A 17,039-nucleotide genomic window follows, 5' to 3' on the forward strand; every position below is an offset into this window, starting at 1 on the left:
CACTGGAGCCTCCTGGGCCCCACACCCTAGCTGGCATTTACGGGGAGCAGGGAGAGGCCCAGAACTGTCACTCTTAGGCAGGCCCAGTCCCCAGTGTCCTCAACTAGCCAGTCCTGTTCTCCCCTTTCTTCCATGGGGAGGAGCTGGGGGCAGGGAAGAGGGCTGGGCCAGTCCTGGCCAGAGGCACTGTGCTACCACTTGCCCTCAGCCCCACAGGTGCCCCTGGAGTCTGTGCAGAGGCCTAGGCAGAAGCGCTGGGGTGCTCCTACTTTCCTGCCGGCGGGACTGGAGGATAGGATGAGGAAGTGTGCTCAGTGCCAGACCCCGAGGGTCCCAACAAGACTCATTTGGGAGGGTGAGCTAGCCCTGTCTAATAAGGAACTATTTCAGGTTTGCAGTAATCAAGTCTAGCTCGGGGCTGCCCCACATAGTCGGATAATGGAAGCCACATGTCTGCAAGCATGATTTGGCTCCTGGGCCTAGTTGTCCAGTGCAGACCCAGTGAGAGGCCTCAGCCCTGCACCCAGCTTCCAGGCCCCCACCTCCACCTCAAGACATCAGTGCAGGCCCGGTCCTAGTAGGTTCTCTGGCTAATGAAGCCTCCTGGAGCCCATAGCCCTACCAATTCTGGTTAGAGCCCACATAGCAGACACAACAAGATGCTTTTTTTTTTTTTTTTTTTGAAATGGAGTTTCCCTCTGTTACCCAGGCTGGAGTACAATGGTGTGATCTCAGCTCAGTGCAACCTCCGCCTCCTGGGTTCAAGTGATTCTCCTGCCTCAGCCTCCCAAGTAGCTGGGATTACAGGTGCCTGCCACCACACCTGGCAAATTTTTTTTTTTTTTTTTTTTTTTTTTAGTAGTGATGAGGTTTCACCATGTTGGCCAGGTTGGTTTCAAACTCCTGACCTCAAGTGATCTGCATGCCTCGGCCTCCCAAAGTGCTGGGATTGCATTTTTTTTTTTTTTTAGACAGTATGTCTTGCACTGTCACCCAGGCTGGAATGCAATGGCACGATCTCGGTTCACTTCAACCTCTGCCTCCCAGGTTCAAGCGATTCTCCTGCCTCAGCCTCCCAAGTAGCTGGGATTACAGGCACGTGCCACCACGCCCAGCTAGTTTCTTGTATTTTTAGTAGAGAAGGGGTTTCACTATGTTGGCCAGGGTTGTCTCAAACTCCTGACCTCGTGATCCGCCCGCCTCGGCCTCCCAAAGTGCTGCTGGGATTACAGGCGTGAGCCACCACGCCCAGCCTACAAGATGCTTTTTTTTTTTTTTTTGAGACGGAGTCTTGCTCTGTCGCCCAGGCTGGAGTGCAGTGGCCGGATCTCAGCTCACTGCAAGCTCCGCCTCCCGGGTTCACGCCATTCTCCGGCCTCAGCCTCCCGAGTAGCTGGGACTACAGGCGCCCACCACCTCGCCCGGCTAGTTTTTTTGTATTTTTTAGTAGAGACGGGGTTTCACCGTGTTAGCCAGGATGGTCTCGATCCACCCGTCTCGGCCTCCCAAAGTGCTGGGATTACAGGCTTGAGCCACCGCGCCCGGCCACAAGATGCTTTTTTTTTTTTTTTTTTTTTTGAGAAGGAGTCTGGCTCTGTCGCCCAGGCTGGAGTGCAGTGGCGCGATCTCGGCTCACTGCAAGCTCCGCCTCCCGGGTTCAGGCCATTCTCCTGCCTCAGCCTCCCGAGTAGCTGGGACTACAGGCGCCCACAACCGCGCCCGGCTAATTTTTTGTATTTTTAGTAGAGACGGGGTTTCACTGTGGTCTCGATCTCCTGACCTTGTGATCCGCCCGCCTCAGCCTCCCAAAGTGCTGGGATTACAGGCGTGAGCCACCGCGCCCGGCCCGATGCTTTTTAAATTAACGGCTTCATGAAGAATTGTGTGGTTCCCCAGAGAGTGTAAGAAATGTTTAGGGTCTAGCTAAGGCTGGCTCTGAACCTGATGCTAACAGGGGAGAAGGGATCTTTAGACCTGACCTGAGCCCAAGTTAGGGGTCCAGTCAGTTGCCTGGCACAGCTGGGTTGGCCTCTTTTCTCAGAGACATCTATTGGCTGTGTTACTGAGGACAGCAAGTTGGGGGTTGCCCCCATCCCAGGAGCACAGCCCATCAGTGGCCCTATTGGTCCTTCATAGGTGCGGTCCTCTACTAAGGGTGGTCAAACTCTGCCAAGCTCCCATTGTCCCCTGCCTATAAGGGGAAGAGGGACATTATGCATGGTGCAGCACGGGGCTTGTGGTCCTCTGTCTGAACTTTGAGCATGGCGCAGCACGGGGCTTGTGGTCCTCTGTCTGAACCTTGAGCATGGCACCCATGCTGGGTTGGGGAGGTACATAAACAGACACCCAGGGGCATCCTTGGAGCAGGGCTGTCTTTGCTCAGAAAGTAAATGCTCATTTCTGCTCTGTAGCAAAATCCTGCTATGTATCCAATTTCCTTCTCAAGCCCTCGATAGATTCTCCAAATGGTCTCGAGGGGTTCAGGGTTCAGACTGTGGGTAGTCTGGCGTTTGCTGGCCTTAGGGACTGTGTCCTCATGATCCCTGGTCTGGGAACACGGTCTCCAAGCCTACCAAACCCCAGACTTCTTCGTATTCTCTGGATGTCTCTATGCAACACCAGGAAGAAAGAACACTTTCTCCCCCAGCCCTACTCTAGACTTCTCTGCTAATCTCATCCCTCCTTTGCTACCTGTGGGCTTCCTGAGCCCTCAACCCTCAAAGCCACAGTCTAACACAGTTAGGGTTAATGCCAGCTGCACCACATGATAGCTGTGTGACCTTGGGCAAGGTACTTACCCTCTCTGGGCTTCATTTGCCTTTCCTATAAAATGGAAATGATGATAATTCTTAAATGAAAGAGTCATTGTGAGGATCAAATGAGATCATTCAAGGGCTGGCACATCATGAGTGCTTAATAGACAACAGGTGGTATGGTTGTAGTTGTTATCTGTGGATAACCGTCTTCATCCTGGACCTCCTTTTCTGCCCCTCTCCTCCATCTCCCTAAATCCAGACTTGTCACCTTCCTAAAACCCCTGTGGCCAGAACTGGGGTGGCTGGTCAGGTCCTTCTCCCAGGCAGGCAGGAGGCAGGGAAGTGTGTCTGAGCAGCCTGCATCCCTGGTAGTGAAGATAAAATGAGTCTTCGGAACCCGGGGTGCTCCCACTTTGGTCATCATGCATACTCTTAATTTAAGAGGATTTCAAGAATCAGCATTTCTGTGGTAGAAGCCAAAGCCAAAATACAGAGAGGGCGAGAGAGTCATTGAAGGCCACAAAGCAAGTCCAGGCCAGAGCGGGATGAGAGTCTTGGTCATCCTGACATTCAGCGCTCCTCCCCATCTGATTCAACAGCTCTCATTTCTCTAGAAGCCTCATTCTGAAGCTTTCCTGTTCAGAGAAAGCAGCAAACAAAGCGCAGAGCCAGCCCCCTGGGCCTGGAGCCCTGAGCTCCCCGGGCAGACCCACAGGCTGACGGAGACGTTACCGGAGTTGATGATTCAACTTCCTGCCTTTTGAGAGCTCCCAGACCACAGAGGTTTTCTTGCATGGAGGAGGGGGCATCTCCGTGCAGAGGGCCAGCCCCTATAGGACAAGGCCCTACCACAAACCCCAAGGACAAGGCAGTGCCTGGAGCAGGCCCCGGGGGCCACACCTGAACCCGGGCCAGCTGGTTCCTGAAGCCTGGCCCTCTCTGGGTTAATGATTACTATCTAGGGTGACCAACTGTTCTGTCCTGGTTTGCCTGGGACTGTACTGGTTTTAGCACCAAAAAATCTAAAGCCTAGGAAACCCCTATTCCTGAGCAAACCAAACAGTTCGCCATTCATACCACCCATATGGTAGGACAGGACTTACAGCCTCAGTGACTATGGGGAGTCTGAGCCCCAGGATGGCACAATCTAGAACAGGGAATTGGCCAACTGTGGCCTGGCCCACTACCCATTTTTGTACAGCCCATGAGCTAAGAAGAGTTTTTACTTTTTTTGTGTGTGATGGAGTCTCACTCTATCACCCAGGTTGGAATGCAGTGGCACAATCTTGGCTCACTGCAGCCTCCGCCTCCCGGATTCAAGCAATTCTCCTGTCTCAGCCTCCTGAATAGCTGGGATTACAGGCATGGACCAAGATGCCTGGCTAATTTTTGTATTTTTAGTAGAGATGGGGTTTCACCATGTTGGCCAGGCTGGTCTCGAACTCCTGACCTCAAGTGATCCGCCTGCCTCGGCCTCCCAAAATGCTGGGATTTCAGGCGTGAGCCACTGCACTCAGCCAGATGTGTAAAAATTCTGTGAAATTCAAATTTCAGCGTCCATAAATAAAGGAATACAGCCATGCCTGTTCATTTACATGTCTCTGCTGGCAGCTTTCACATGATAAGGCAGAGCTGAGGAGCTGCAGCAGAGATTCTATGGGCCTATGGACTTCAAAGCCAAAAAGATCTACCATCTGACCCTTTACAGAAACAGTCTGCTGACCCCTACTCTAGAGGCACGCAAAGGTTGGGTGGGTGCGAGTAGACAGTGATGCTTTTGTGAAGAAACTCAGGACTGGGGAAGGAGAGGGAGATAGAGGAGTGGGCGTGACAGCACAGCACTAATCCAAGATTTAGCAGATTAGCTGTGAGGCAGGGACTAGGCATCTATGTCTTCTAAGACTCAGTTTGCGCATCTGTACGTGGGGAGAAGGTGGGGCAATAGGAAGATAATCTGCTTCTCTCCGACTTCATGGACTAGTTTTTCTAGCTGCCACTGTCCTCTCCAAGAACTCAGCCACCACCAGGGACTTCTGTGTGGCCTGGGGCAGGTCCTGCCTTCTCTGGGCCTAACCTTGAGGCTTCTCCACCCCACAGAGGAGGTGCTTATCCGGCTTTAAGGCAGACCCAGGACTGGAAACTTCATTCCATCTAGACTTTCAACAAGGGTGCGGAAGCACCTATTGTGTGCAAGGCACTCTTAGGGCTCCCTGGCATTAAATGGTCCAGTGAATCCCTTTTTGCCTTTCATCCAGACATTTGGGTGAGGAGCTCTCCTCCCTGAGACATGGTGCAGGTGGGGCCATTAACTCCTGCCTTCCCCTGCCCCACTCAGGTGAACATCACTGGAAACTTCTGAAGTGCCAAGCCACGCCCCGAGGGTTGTAGAGCTTGGCCAGCAGGGAGCTGACAATCTGGGAGAGCTCAAACAATGTAGAAAGACTCTGGTGAAACTGGGACCAAATGCCCAGCCTAAAGTGGGTCCAATTCAGCTCCTCTACCCACCCCTGCCTACAGCCTATGATAAGATGCTCTCTCCTTTTTATTGTAGAGGGCTAAGGAAGGGGTTTATCTGAGCAGATCAAGGTTCTTGGAAGGCTTGTGGGGAGCCGACCTCAGCTCAATATAGACAGTGGTCTCTCTGGTCTGCTCAGGCAGGGCTAGGGCCAGCCCTTTGTAGGGCTTCTGTGTGCCCAGTGACACTCTCAGCCTCTCCTGGATACACTCATCCTACTAAGTCACCTCCCTCTTTTCCTCTGTCCCCACAGCTCTGGTTGCTGACATCGGGTTTTAGGACTTTAGAAAACCTAGCAACAAAGGATCAGCAAAAGATACCACAGAAAGAGATGCTCAGTTTCCAGGCTCTCCCTGGAATTCGCTCATGCAGTAGCTTCAGCAGGGCTAGCTACTTACTTATTTAATTATTTATTTATTAGACCAAGTCTCACTCTGTCTACCAGGCCGGAGTGCAATGGTGCAATCTTGGCTCACTGCAACCTCCGCTTTCCAGGTTCAAGCAATTCTCCTGCCTCTGCCTCCTGAGTAGCTGGGATTCCAGGCACGCCCACCACGCCCGGTTAATTTTTTCTATTTTTTTTTTTTTTTTTTTTTTTTTTTTTTGAGACGGAGTCTCACGCTGTTGCCCAGGCTGGAGTGCAGTGGCGTGATCTCGGCTCACTGCAAGCTCCGCCTCCTGGGCTCACGCCATTCTCCTGCCTCAGCCTCCTGAGTAGCTGGGACTACAGGCGCCCGCCACCGCGCCCGGCTAATTTTTTTTTGTATTTTTAGTAGAGACGGGGTTTCACTGTGGTCTCGATCTCCTGACCTTGTGATCCGCCCGCCTCGGCCTCCCAAAGTGCTGGGATTACAGGCTTGAGCCACCGCGCCCGGCCAATTTTTTCTATTTTTAGTAGAGACGGAGTCACGCCATGTTGGCCAGGCTGATCTCGAACTCCTCACCTCAGTTGATCCGCTCACCTTGGCCTCTCAAAGTGCTGTGATTACAGATGTAAGCCACCACACCCAGCCGCTATTTATTTTTTTAAGTAAACTTTTGTGTTGAAGTATAATATACAGTCATGTGCTTCATAATGATGTTGCAGTCAACAACAGACCAGATTATAATGGAATTGAAAATTTTATATTGTCTAGTGACATCATAGCTGTGGTAATGTCATAGTGCAACACATTACTCAGATAGTTGTAGTGATGCTGGTCTAAACAAATGTACTACACTGCCAGTCATGTAAAAGTACAGCACATACAATCTTGTACAGTACATAATACTTGATAATAAGCGACTACGGCCGGGCACAGTGACTCACGCCTGTAATCCCAGCACTTTGGGAGGCCGAGGCGGGAGGATCACAAGGTCAGAAGATCAAGATCATCCTGGCTAACACCACACCGTCTCTACTAAAAAATACAAAAAATTAGCCGGGCATGGTGGCAGGCGCCTGTAGTCCCAGCTACTCGGGAGGCTGAGGCAGGAGAATGGTGTGAACCCAGGAGGCGGAGCTTGCAGTGAGCCGAGATTGCGCCACTGCACTCCGGCCTGGGCGACAGAGTGAGACCCTGTCTCAAAAAAAAAAAAAAAAAAAGATAATAAGGGACTACGTTACTGGTTTATGTATTTGTTATACCATACTTTTTATCATTATTTTAGCGTATACTCCTACTTATTAAAAAAGTTTATTGGCTGGGTGCGGAGGCTCATGCCTGTAATCTCAGCACTTCGGGAGGCCGAGGCAGGCAGATCACAAGGTCAGGAGTTCGAGACCAGCTGGACCAACATGGTGAAACCCTGTCTCTACTAAAAATACAAAAATTAGGTGGGCATGGTGGCGCGTGCCTGTAGTCCCAGCTACTCAGGAGGCTGAGGCAGGAGAATCGCTTGAACCCAGGAGGCGGAGGTTGCAGTGAGCTTAGATCGCACCATTTCACTTCAGCCTGGGCGATAGAGCAAGAGCGAGACTCTGTCTCAAAATAAATAAATAAATAAATAAAGTTAACTGTAAAATGGCCTCAAGCAGATTCTGCAGGAGGGATTCCAGAAGAAGCCATTGTTATCATAGGAAATGAGGCTCTATGTGTGTTATTGCCCCTGAAGGCCTTCCAGTGAGACAAGATGTGGAGGTGGAAGACAATGATAGTGACAATCCTGACCCCGTGTAGGCCTAGGCTAACATGTATTTGTTTCAGTTTTTAACAAAAAAAAAATTTTTTAAGTAAAATATAAAAAATTTTAAAAATAGAAAAAAACGTATAGAATAAAGAGAGAAAGAAAGAAAATTGTTGGACATGGTGGCTCATGCCTATAATCAAGTGGATCACTTGAGCCCAGGTGTTTGAGACCAGCCTGGGCAATATGGTGAAACCCCATCTCCACAAAAAATACAAAAATTAGCTGGGTGTGGTGGCATGTGCCTGTGGTTCCAGGCACTTGGGAGGCTGAGGTGGAGGGATCGCTGGGAAGTTGAGGCTACAGTGACCTATGAAGTAAGCCGAGATTGTGCCACTTTGGGCGACACAGCGAGCCCCTGTCTTAAAAAAAGAAGAAAAAAGGAAAAAAAAAAAGGAAAGTATTTTTGTACAGCTATACAATGTGTGTTTTAAGTGGTTTTACAAACGTCAAAAAATTAAAATGCTCACTTCAGCAGCACATATACTAAAATTGGAGCAATACAGAGAAAATTAGCATGGACCCTGTGCTAGGATGACACACAAATTCATGAAGCATTCCATAGTTTTCTAAATGCCCATCAATGATAGACTGGATAAAGAAAATGTGGTACATATACGCCATGAAATACTATGCAGCCATAAAAAGGAACAGGATCATGTCCTCTGCAGGTGCATGGATGGAATTGGAAGCCATTATCCTCAGCAAACTAACAAAGGAACAGAAAACCAAACACTGCATGTTCTCACTTACAAGTGGACGCTGAATGATGAGAACACATGGACATATGGAGTGGGGAACAACACACACTGAGGCCTGTTGGGGGGCGGTGGAGGGAGGGAGAGCATCAGGAATAATAGCTAGTGGATACTGGGCTTAATACCTAAGTGATGGGATGATGTGTGCAGGAAACCACCGTGGCATATGTTTACCTATGTAGCAAACCTGCATGTCCTGCACCTATACCCCTGAACTTACAATTAAGTTGAAGAAGGAAAAAAAAAAAAAAAGTTGAAACAGAATTTAAAAGATTACAGTAAGCTAAAATTAATTTATTATTGAAGAAAGAAAAATATGTTTTTTGAGACAGGGTCTCGCTCTGCTGCCTAGGCTGACACAGTCATTGCTCACTGCAGCCTCAAACTCCTGGGCTCAGGCTCCCACCTCAGCCTCCCAAGTAGCTGAGCATACTGAGCTATTATTTTTTTATTTTTTGTAGTGACAGGGTCTTGCTATGTTTCCCAGGCAGGTCTTGAACTCCTGGCCTCAAGTGATCCTCCCACCTGGATCTCCCAATGTGCTAGAATTTACAGATGTGAGTCACTGCACCCAGCCTGAAAGAAAAATTTATTTTATTTTTCTTTTTTATTGAGTATGTGGTTTTTGTTTGTTTTTGATACAGGGTCTCACTTTGTTGCCCAGGCTGGAGTGCAGTGGTGTGATCACAGCTCACTGCATCCTCAACCTTCCAGGCTCAATCCTCCCACCTCCCAGCAGTCCTCCCACCTCAGCCTCCTGAGCAGCTGGGACTACAGGCACGCACCACCAGGCCTGACTAATTTTGGTGTTTTTTTGTAGAGACAGGGTTTTGCTATGTTGCCCACACTGATCTCAAACTCCTGGGGTCAAGCAGTCCTCCTTCCTCAGCCTCCTAAAGTGCTAGGATTACATCATAAGCCACCATACTTAGCCTAAGAAAAAATTTTTAAATAAATTTATTGTAGCCTAAGTGTACAGTTTATAAAATCTATGGTAGTGTACAGCAGTGTCGTAGGCCTTCACACTCACTCACTGCTCACTCACTCACCCGGAGCAACCTGCAGTCCTGCAAGCTCCATTCATGGTGAGTGTCCTATATCTTTCACACTCTTTTTTTGGAGACAGAGTCTCACTCTGTCACCTAGGCTGGAGTGCAATGGCACCATCTTGGCTCACCACAACCTCCGCCTCCCGGGTTCAAGCAATTCTCCTGCCTCAGCCTCCCGAGTTGCTGGGATTACAGGCACCTGCCATCATGCCCAGCTAATTTTTGTATTTTTGTAGAGACGGACTTTCACCATGTTGGCCAGGCTGGTCTTGAACTCCTGACCTTAGGTTATCCGCCCGCCTTGGTCTTCCAAAGTGCTGGGATTACAGGTGTGAGCCACCGTGCCTGGCCTACACTGTATTTTTACAGTACCTTTTCTGTGTTTAGATACACAAATATTTACCATTGTGTTACAATTGCCTACAGTATTCAGTATAGTAACATGCTACACAAGTTTGGAGTGTAGGAGCAATAGGCCATACATTACAGCCTAGGTGCATAGTAGGCTGTACCATTGAGGGTTGTGTGAGTATACTCTATGATGTTCCCACAATGATAAAATCACCCCACAATACGTTTCTCAGAATGTATTCCCATCACTGAGCAATGCAAGGATTGTACGTACAGAAAAGTGCACCAATCATTAGTTAAATACACAGCTCCTGTGATCACACCTGAGTGACCATCACCTGTGTAATCAGAAACAGAATATCAAAGCCCCCTTTGCCCTCTCCAAGTCACTGCCCCCCCACAAGATAACCAGTATTGTGGCCTCTAACAGCACAGATTAATTTTGCCTATTTGTGAACTTTATGTCAATGGAATCAGATAGTATATACTATTTTTATGTCTGGCTTCTCTTGCTCAATGAGATTTATCCATGTTGTGGAGCATAAAATACTTTTCTCAGTCTCAGAGCTATATTTTATGACTATACCACAATTTATTCATTCCACTGTTGATAGAAATTTGGGTTGTTTCCAGCTTTGACTATTACAAATTGTGCATGTCTTTTGGGACACATATGTATGCCTTTCTGCTGAGAATATGTATTTAAGAATGGAATTGTTAGGCCATACGGTATGCCTATGTTTAACTTTAGAGGTTACTGCTGAACAGTTTTCAGGTTATTTTACCAGGGGGTTAATTTTTTTTTAACAGCACGGGCTGAAACTTCAGGTGATGTTTTTAGAACTACTTATATTGGTGGTGAAAGGCAACATCTCAACCTATTTCTCAGGCTGCAAATACTTGCCATGCCAACTCTAAAAGAGGTCCAGAAATGCTGCCCATGGAGCCTCTTCTCAGCCCTATTCTTTTTTTTTTTTAGAGACAGTCTCACTCTGTTGCCCAGGCTGGAGTGCAGTGGCGCAATCTCAGCTCACTGCAACCTCCGCCTCCCAGGTTCAAAGTGATTCTCTTGCCCCAGCCTCCCGAGTAGCTGGGATTACAGGCATGCACCACCACACCTGGCTAATTTTTGTATTTTTTTTTTCCCGAGACGGAGTCTCGCTCTGTCGCCCAGGCTGAAGTGCAGTGGCGCGATCTCGGCTCACTGCAAACTCTGCCTCCCAGGTTTATGCCATTCTCCTGCCTCAGCCTCCCGAGTAGCTGGGACTACAGGCACCCGCCACCTCGCCCGGCTAGTTTTTTTGTATTTTTTAGTAGAGACGGGGTTTCACCGTGTTAGCCAGGATGGTCTCCATCTCCTGACCTCGTGATCCACCCGTCTCGGCCTCCCAAAGTGCTGGGATTACAGGCTTGAGCCACCGCGCCCGGCCAATTTTTGTATTTTTAGTAGAGACGGGGTTTCACCATGTTGGCTAGGCTGGTCTCTAATTCCTGACCTCAGGTGATCCACCGCCTTGGCCTCCCAAAGTGCTGGGATTACAGGCATGAGCCACCACGCCCAGCCTTTCTGAGCCCTACTCTTAATCTGCTCATCAACTCTGCTGAGCTCTGGCTTATTGAGCATGTGTGGGGCCTGCAGAGCACATGCAATACCAGGTCCTTAGCCTGAGAGGCAACACTGTCCTCAGTGGTGCCTGCGATTTCACAGCCCAAATCAGAACATGGAGTCTGACAACTGAGCAGGATATTTGAAGCTGGGACCATCCTGGGAAGCCAATTTTTCTCTCTCTCTCTCTCTTTTTTGTTTTGTTTTGTTTTGTTTTGTTTTTGTTTGTTGAGACAGAGTCTCACTCTATAGCCCAGGCTGGAGTGCAGTGGTGCAATCTCGGCTCACTGCAGCCTCTGCCTCCTGGGCTCAAGTGATCTTCTTGCCTCAGCCTCCCAAATAGTTGGGACTGGTCAAGCTGATCTTGAACTCATGAACTCAAGCCCGCCTCAGCCTCCTAAGGTGCTGGGATTACAGGCATGAGCCACCTCACCTGGCCAAAAAGCCTATTTCTCTCTCTCTTTTTTTTTTTTGAGACCAAGTCTTGCTCTGGTGCCCAGGCTGGAGTGCAACGGCATGATCTCGGCTCACTGCAACCTCCGCCTCCTGGGTTCAAGCTATTCTGCTGTCTCAGCCTCCTAAGTAGCTGGGATTACAGGCATGTGCCACCACACCTGGCTAATTTTTTTGTAGAGACAGGGTTTCGCCATATTGCCCAGGCTGGTCTTGAACTCCTGGACTCAAGCGATCTGCCCACCTTGGCCTCCCAAAGTGCTGGGATTACAGGCATGAGCCACCTCGCCTGGTCAGGAAGACTATTTTTCTAATAATGGAGGAGAATATTGAGGCTCCAATATGATGCTAACATTATCACATGGTGCTGCAAATATAACCAGTGCTTGGGAAAGCATAGGCACAGAGAAAACAACAACAACAACATAACCCAGCACCCCTGTGCCTGAACAGATCTCTCTACTTGTGCCAAATTCATTCCACCTGTGCAACTGACTTAGCTCAGAACTGCTGGGGGATTGGCAGGCTGTTTTCGGAGAGTGCAGGGAAAATCCCCATCTGGTCCCTTTCTGAGATGCTTCTAATTCGTGGGACCTCATGTCAGTCTCCCTGTCCTAGGTCTTCAACCCCTAGAAGGGACGGAGCTGACTGCATCTCTAATAGAAACTCGCCTCTGTATTTTCCTTGGGAAAGAGAGTGGCTCCCTTAAGGTTTGGGTAATTATTTCCATCAGTTTGAAGGGCGGGACATTAAGGGCAAGAATCATGGTTAGTTTGCTATTCACTGGTGTGAGCGATGAAGGTCAACCAGTACCCATGGCCCCCTTGGGTTCTGGATCGTTGTTGTGAGGGACTGGTTTCCCTGGAGACTGTCTTTGAGGAGTCCTGGGCCAAGAATGGGTAGGGGCTCTCAGCTTCAGTATCACCATGATGCCAGGAAATAGTTATTTATTTCTTTTTTGCTGGGCCTATGCTTACCCAGGAAATATTTCATAATAGACCCAGGTTAGTTTCTTCAGCTCCACGTAGACAACAAATGTACTTGACCAGACATCCCTATCAACCGTTGCCCCAGCCATATGATCAGGCTGTTTCCAGGCTGAACCTCCCCAGACTGGCTTCCATGGGCTTATTCCTGAGCTTTGGTGAGGTTGGGGAATGGTAGCAGAGTTCCTTCATCCAGGGACCTGGTCTCTAGATTGCTGCTGAATAGCCCTGGCCATTGGTCAGTTGACCCTCTGTCTTCTCATTTGTATAGTGGGAGGATAGTGGGGGACTTGCCTTACTGCGGGGCTCTGAAGAACTACTGGACCAGAGAGAAGACCCTCTGGTGATTTCATTGTGGACATTCCCAAAGACTTGGCTCTGGGCTGGTGCTTTGACAGGGTGTGTGGGTGAGAACCAATTAGAACATTTTTAGCTGCAAGTGATATAAAACTTATCCAAATTGGTTTAAGCAAAAGAGACCTATTTATGTGTTTGTTTACATAATGGAATTATTCTGGGGCTTCAGGCATAGTTTGATCCAGGGGCTCAAAAATGTCACTGGACCAGGCCATTTTTCACTTCTGCTTTCTTTAGAGTTGCCTTGTTCTCAGACCCTGGTGGCAAGACAGCTGCTGGCAGCTGCTGACGCTCTCAAATCTCCAAGTCCAGGAGAAAAAAGAGCATCTTTTTCTGTCCACTTGGATATCTGATATTAGCTCTGCTTGGACCTCATGGCTTGGCTTGGGTCCCATTCCCATCCCTAAACCAACCACCATGCAACTCTGCATGGTGCATAATGCACTATAAAACTCTGATTGACCAGGCTTGATTCATCTGCGATTCTCACGCCAGGGTATTAATTCCACCTGAAGTACATGAGCTGAAAGTGCAATCCTCCAGCAGTTCTGAGCTAAGTCAGTTACACGGGTGGAATGAATTTGGCACAAGTAGAGAGATCTGTTCAGGCACAAGAGTAGTTCCCCAGGTAAAATTGGGGTGCTATTACCAGAAGAGGGGGAATGGGTACTAAGCAGAGAAACGACAACAGCTATCAACAGGGAACAGTCATGTATGGGCAGGATTCCTCTGGTCTGGGTCTATACAGGACATCAGTGTACTGATGCACAGGATACAGAGAACATAGGACTTACCACCCAACTCCAAGAAAATGTCGAGCTGTCCCAGAAGCCTCCAGATACTGCCCACCCCTCTGAGACCTGGTATTTCATAGTTAATCACCATGTAATCTGGGCACTCTGAATCCACAAGAGTCATCACCCTCTGCCTGGAACAGGGGTCATCTGACCCATGCCTTCTTACTCCCTGAATGTACTGTGTTTTCTTTGAGGGCAAGAACCACAACTTTGTTCTCTTCATATCTGCAGAAACACTTATGAATGAATAAGAATAATCTTTGGCAGGTGTGTAGAGCTTGATATTCTCTCTCTCTCTCTCTTTTTTTTTAAGGTATGTAGAGCTTGACATTTTCTTTCTCTCTTTTCTTCCTTCCTTCCTTCCTTCTTTCCTTCCTTCCTTCCTTCCAGACAGGGTCTTGCTCTGTTGCCCAGGCTGGAGTGCAGTAGCATGATCATTGCTCACTGCAACCTTCAATTCCTGGCCTCAGGTGATCCTCCTGCCTCAGCCTCCCAAAGTGCTGGGATTCCAGGTGTGAGCCATGGCTTCCAGCCCCCAAGCTTAATATATTTTAAAACCTCTTTAACATGTATATCTTATTTGATTCTTCGTTCTTTCTTTTGGCTACCCAGCCCTCTTCCTGTGTTAGGAAATTACCCTCACTCTGAGACAGAGCCCATTTCCCTCTATAGAGGCTGAAAGTGCCATGTATACTCTTTTGCCAGCCTCCCAGTGGCTGGGTAAGGGCACAAGACCTAGGCTCTCACAATCAACCGCACAGGCTCCAGACTAACCCAGGAGCTAGCGACCCCAGGAAGCAAAGAACACAGAGAACCCTCCTTGATGGTTACTGTGGGTGTAGTAGGCTAACCTGCAGAGTCTAGAGCATGGTGTTTGTGATGACCGTGATGGCAGCAAGGCCCTGACTAAACCAGTTCTTCAGTGTGATCTGGGGCCTTGCTCATTGCTGTGTAGTCCCTGGGTCTGCTTTTCTGCTCTGTCCAGAGATTCTCTGAGCTGCCCAATATCTTTATTATTTTTCTCCTTAAGTCAATTAGTCAGTCTACTTAAGTTAAAAGTCATCTTCTGTTACTTGCAGTTAGAAATCCTTGAGGTAGGACAACTTGTTTTTCAGATGAATAAGCTGAGGCTTAGAGACTGGCCCAAGCTCATGCAATGTGATAATTTCTGAGTTAAGACCAGAACCCTGGACTAGGTGGGACAGACTTACAACAGGCAAGTGGGAGCCCAGGCAAGGAAGAACTTTCTCAGAAGGGGAGCTGCCTCACCAGGTGGGAAGCCCCCTCTTACTGGAGGTGTGCCAGCAGGATCTGGGGAGATTTAAGGGAGAGGCCACACAGGGTAACTGCAGTTCTCTTCTTCCTCATGGATTACACATGTCACCATTTGCCCAACCCAGATGACTCTTGGTGAACACAGGACTGTAAAGATGACAACACAACCACTGGTGCTGCAACTTCAAGTTCCCACAATCTCTTTGCCAGCGCTCTATCCCTGGCCCGTGACATAACCGCTGCAAGTCCTGTGTCCCAGAGCAAAGTCATGGTGTTTATGGGCCTCCATCACTTTAATGAAAAAGCCCCTACACCAAACAAATACAAGCACAGACATTTGCAACTAATTATGGTATTGCTGATCAGTCAAATTTCATTGCAAATTGCATGTTGAAATTGATAGTGGGCGAGTCATGAATAAACCGGTTGTCTGGAAAAGTGACACGGGCACACAGGACGGGATTAATAATTCAATTTAGACCTAGCCAGACACTGAAGAAGAGGAAAAAGCAGATTAACATTGCCCCAAGGTTGCTTGTTTACCCAGGTACTTCTGCCAATATGCCTGGCTTCTAAGGGAAGCCTGTCTTGCTTTAGGATCCTCCCACTTTGGGAGACCGCAGGACACTGAGTATTCCAGGCTTTAATTCTTGGTTTGTAAAATTGCAGTTTTGAGTGGTGTGGGGAGGGGAAGGCTGCCCTTCGTTCCCATCCACTGCTGAGAAGCCCACTCAGAAGACTTTTTGGAGCACAGACACCTCCGGCTGCAGCACACAGCACTCCTGACCTCCCATTTGTAGTTCCTGGGCTTGGGGGAATGTAACCCACCTTAAAAACGCAGGGTGGGTTGCTTAGGTCAGCTATGACTTCAGAAGAGTGAGCCTGGAGAAAGCAGGTGAGGAGCCAGAGTGGCCTTACAAAGCTCTCCACTTGACTGTTCTCCCCAGTGCGGTCTCAGAAGGCTATGAAGTCCAGAAGAGAGAGAATCACAGCTTGGTGTGGAGTCTCCGAGATTGATGGCCAGTGTCCTCACAATTGGGGCCCTCAGTGATGTCCTCCTGGAATGCGTTACTGTGCCACTTCACCTGTGGAGGAAGGCAGGAAGAAGACACAGGGCAGGCAGACTACACAGGTGCCAAGGGGCAGGCATTCGTACACTTGTGAGGTACGGAGATGCAGCCACAGTGACCACACCAGGCTGGCTCAGCCAGCCCAGAGTGGAGCATGAACCACCCAGCCCAGTGTCCACTGACCCACTGCCCTCACCCTATAGGCCTGTACGGAGGAAAGGTCTTAATTTTTACCCTCTGGATTGGGGTTCAGAATTCAAATGTCTACCTGAAAGCAGGCCAGTTATGGACAGCGGGGAGTTGGCCAGCTGAAACTGATTGGAAGGGGGCGGCCATGACTCAGCTTCAAGAGACTGGCTAGAAACAATAGGAGTTGGAATTTAGAAGAAGGTTTAGGCCAGGGATATCCAGGTGGAAATTGTCAGCAACTGAATGGCCTTTAAAGCCAGGACTCTGCAGGAGATGATGAAGGGAGTGAGTGTAGATGAGAGACAAGAGGAGGTCCAAGGATTGAGCCTTGGGGGTGAGGGGGTGTCAGCGAGGAGACAGAGAAGAGGCAACTAGAGACGTAGGAGGGAAACTGGAGACAGAGATGCGAGCCTGACACCAGGGAGGAGCGGCCTCTTCCACGCTATGGAGGTGCAAGGAAGGTGAGGTCCGATGATTTCCCGCTGCATCTAATGTGGAGAGTCCTTGAAAGGGCAGTTCTGCTGTAGTGGTGGCACCCTGATGGGAGCGGGGGGAGAAAAAGAAGCAAGGGAAGAGAGGAGTTGAAGGCAGCAAAGAGTGAATTCTTTCTAGGAGTTATGCCGTAAAGAAGAGAAAAGAAATAGGGTCAAGAGGAGGGCTTTCTTTGAGAAGAATTGCAGCTTTTTTGTGTGCTGACGAAAATGATCCTGG

General features: G+C 48.9%; 2 protein-coding genes and 1 non-coding gene across 3 annotated transcripts in view; all 3 read left to right on the top strand.

Moving 5' to 3' along the window:
- Window positions 1-17,039, top strand: part of CDKN2AIPNL (CDKN2A interacting protein N-terminal like) — a 413,846-nt gene that overhangs the window by 306,730 nt on the left and 90,077 nt on the right. The gene's annotated exons all lie outside the window — the stretch shown is intronic.
- PPP2CA (protein phosphatase 2 catalytic subunit alpha) overlaps window positions 1-17,039 on the top strand; it is a 354,454-nt gene that overhangs the window by 16,453 nt on the left and 320,962 nt on the right. The window lies entirely within an intron of this gene.
- LOC126957682 (U6 spliceosomal RNA) lies at window positions 7,900-8,006 on the top strand. The gene has a single exon (XR_007726868.1). It is a non-coding gene; the product is annotated as a U6 spliceosomal RNA (small nuclear RNA).

The sequence above is a fragment of the Macaca thibetana genome, chromosome 6, assembly GCF_024542745.1.
Source record: "Macaca thibetana thibetana isolate TM-01 chromosome 6, ASM2454274v1, whole genome shotgun sequence".
NCBI classification, from domain to species: domain Eukaryota; kingdom Metazoa; phylum Chordata; class Mammalia; order Primates; family Cercopithecidae; genus Macaca; species Macaca thibetana.